Here is a 3687-nt window from a genome sequence, read left to right on the forward strand (position 1 = left end):
AGAGAAACCACATATGAAGCATTACTCAATCTAAATAACGCCAAGGAAACCTGTCCGAGGAGTAACTCCTCCTCGGACATCACGAAGCCCAGACGAGGAACTCTCCCCATCCATTTCAGTTCATCATCCCAACATATAATATGAATAAAATCCAAAATATCTCATGGAAAGCTGCTACCACCACATTAATTGCGCCCCAACCATCCTCTTGGCCGCATTAATGAGGAAAAGACCCCTGAACAGTACCACCTTGGCCTCTGCAACTCACAAAGGGAGAGATGAGGGCATCTGATGGGACAGGTGCTCAAGTAGATGCTTAGATGATCAACAAGTGTAAGGTTGAGATGAGAGGAGGGGAACTATATAATGTAGTGGAGTCCCTCAAAGAAAGGGACGGAGAAACTGTATTAGGAACGGAAGAAATAGAATCATACGTGAGAGATCCATTCTTGTGTTTTTATTTTCTGCAACAATACTGTCCATGCATCAGACCGAATAGGCTCACTGAGGCCAAGTTCTTTGACCCATCCTCTACAAATAATATATTGTGGGTTGCGCTTTGGGCCAAGGCCTGATCAATAGAATTTGGGCCAGGAAAATCGTGCAACTACAAAATGTATAAATAATTATATATTTTAATAGATTCAATAAAGATAAAAGAAAAAATTATCAAGTGTAAATAATTATCTCACTAAAATAAGGGGTAAGATTTCTTCCTAAAACTAAATTAAATTAAATTGATAATTCCAAATTGAATTTTAAATTGATAATTATTATAAAAAAAAGTACTAAACAATTGATAAATCTGAAATTAATATAATCTTGATAATATTATAAATTAAAATTAAAGTTGATAATTCAAGAATATAGGTGTAGAACATCTTGATAATTTGAGGTAACATAAAAATCAAATAAGAAAATTGTTAAAATTAATCTATTAATTCTAACCATATTTAATCATTAATTCTAAGACCCTAACCCTAAGCATGTAGATTAGATCAAAGCTAAGAAAATTAGTTTAAACAAAAGGCAACCAATACACAAAACCTAATCAATTTAATAAAAGCAAAATACAAAATACAAAATACAAAATACAAAAAAAAAAAAAAAAAGTCTTTAGAAAATTGACAATGTTTTCGAATGTTTTGAATTCATTAATTAAAATCACATGAAGATAGAAAACCAATAATAACACTAAATAAAATAAACAAAATGAAAATAATAATAATAATAAAAGAAGAAAGAATGCATACCAGCATTGTCATGGGGTTTAGGCATTTACATATTGAAATAAGTTTCACTCCAAAAAGGATATATAGGGTTATATATATTCGTAGAGTTTCATTTGAAATACAATTCATCTAAATCTTATTGAAATTAAAGATATACAATCAATGTGTTTGTTTTTATCCCATAAAAATTGGAATTAAAAAATAAAAAAAATAAAAGGTCATATGAATAGAATGAAAAAAAAAAAAAAAAAAAAAAAGAGTTGATTCAACATAACGTAACATATAAAAAATTAAAAATTAAAAAAAAATTAAAAAAAAGAGAGAAAGAGAACGTGGTTGATAGCTGTGGAGCCAGAGAATTTGTGATCCCGGTCCACTTTACATTAGGACCCAAGACCCGCGCCGAGGAGAGACGTCGCCGAGGACATGCAACGAAAGTCCAAATGGCCTAGAGATGTAGCCGAGGACGATCCTGTCCTTGGCATCCCAAAACCTAGAAGGAAAGAACGGCACGCCATCAAAGGCAGCCCCCAGAGTATTCCCAAAAGAAAGGGCGAGTACAGTAGGACGCGCACGGGGGTACAGTGTAGGAGCAGTTCAAGGAAAAGCTGCCACCTCCGCATTGAATGCGCCAACAAATGTCCTGGCAGCATTAATGGGGAAAGGACCCCTGAACAGTGTGGTTTCGGTTACTGCAACTAACAGGAGGTGGGGGAAGGCGGCTGATGGGACAAGCACTCAAGTAGTTACCTGTCTGATCAACAGATGGAAGGTCAGGATCAACTGAGAATGGCTATATAATGTAAAAATTCCTCCATGAAAAGAGGAGGGAGAAAAAGAGAGAGAGAGAGAGAGAGGAGTAGCATTATGTATCGTCTCTAGGACCATTGTGACCTAGCGTAAAAGAAATAAGAAGAACATTAAACTCCTCAGACGAGAGGCCCGAGGACGAAGTTTCTCGTTTTAGCCTGCGTATCTGTTATTCAACCCATTCATGACCATGTCAGGTCGTTGCAGTCCTCGCTAAAACCTAGCTCTTGAACCTACTCTCTACAAATTTATTGTATTGGGCTAGTTGAGCTTGAATCCACTTCTACCACGAAAGAAGTGCGCGAACCCAGTCCCTACAATATCTATAAGGAATTTTGATATATATATATATATATATATATATTAAATGTCATCAACGTAGAAATTATCAAATTAATAGAGATATATACTGTTTTTTGGGATAGATAGATATTATCAAATTATTGAAGATATATATATCGTTTCTTGGGATAGATTTATATTTATCACCTCTTGAAGAATTTGGATTATGCTTATCCCTTAATAATCAAGTTTTGATATTCTGATAAAATAATATTAATTTAATAATATTAAAATTTTGAAAATTTAGATGATAAATATTATCTAAATTAAATTTTTGTATGTTAAATATTATCGCCTAATTTAAGAAATATATCCTAACAAATAAAAAAAACCATGTTAATCTAATATTATTTAATGATAAGAATAAATTAGAGTCCTAGTAATATACTATTCTTTTTTAGTTCTTTAAAAATCTAAAACTTTAATAAAATTTCTGCAATTTGATAAAGTCACGTGGCACAACCACGGCGTCTAAGCCCAACTTTTATTATTTAGCAAATATTTAATTTTGTTTTGATTTGATTTAATATTTAGCTCCACGTGACCCATCTATTGCTGGGTCTTTTTAGCACCACGTGAGGTATATACTTTTATATCCTTAAAACTAAGATGCCACATATGTCAAAGAGGAAAAGTATATGCCTTGTAACTCTATCTTTGAGAGCTACATGTCGTTTGCATCTCTTTTCCTCTCTTGAATTTTAAAGTTTCAACCTCACCGAGGTCTTATTGGCCAAGGAAGCACGACACTGTTTTTATACGTAACCTTCATCTTCAAATTAAGTGACCGTTTGGATAGTGATTATTAGCGTCTGTGTCTGCATTTTTTGTTTTGTTTTGTTTTTTGTTTTTTTTTTTTTTTTGAAGCGCATTTCTGTGGCTAGTGGCTTTTCCAATGGGTCTCATGTACTGTTTACGAAACCCACAAACCTCTTTTTTCAACAAAACTTTCATTAAAAATGGCTCTCACGGCACTATTCACACATTTAAAAATTATTTTGTTACAGTGAAAGATGAATTGCTTAATTGCTTTAACCTGATGCATGGCTTTTAATTGTTATGATTTTTGTTTTTATCCACTTTGAAATATAGCAAGTGTAATTCAATTTTAATCAAATTAAGATTTTAATCCACTTAGAAATTATAGTTGAAGAAAACTTATTTATATTTTTTCTTAAAATCTAAAAATTTAAGAAAATTTTTGCAATTGGTGTCGCCACTTGGCGCAACCACGATGTCTAAACCCAACTTTTATTATATATAATATGATATAATATGATATGATATCGATATAGATTTCCAC

Source organism: Quercus lobata, chromosome 2, assembly GCF_001633185.2.
Source record: "Quercus lobata isolate SW786 chromosome 2, ValleyOak3.0 Primary Assembly, whole genome shotgun sequence".
Taxonomy (NCBI): domain Eukaryota; kingdom Viridiplantae; phylum Streptophyta; class Magnoliopsida; order Fagales; family Fagaceae; genus Quercus; species Quercus lobata.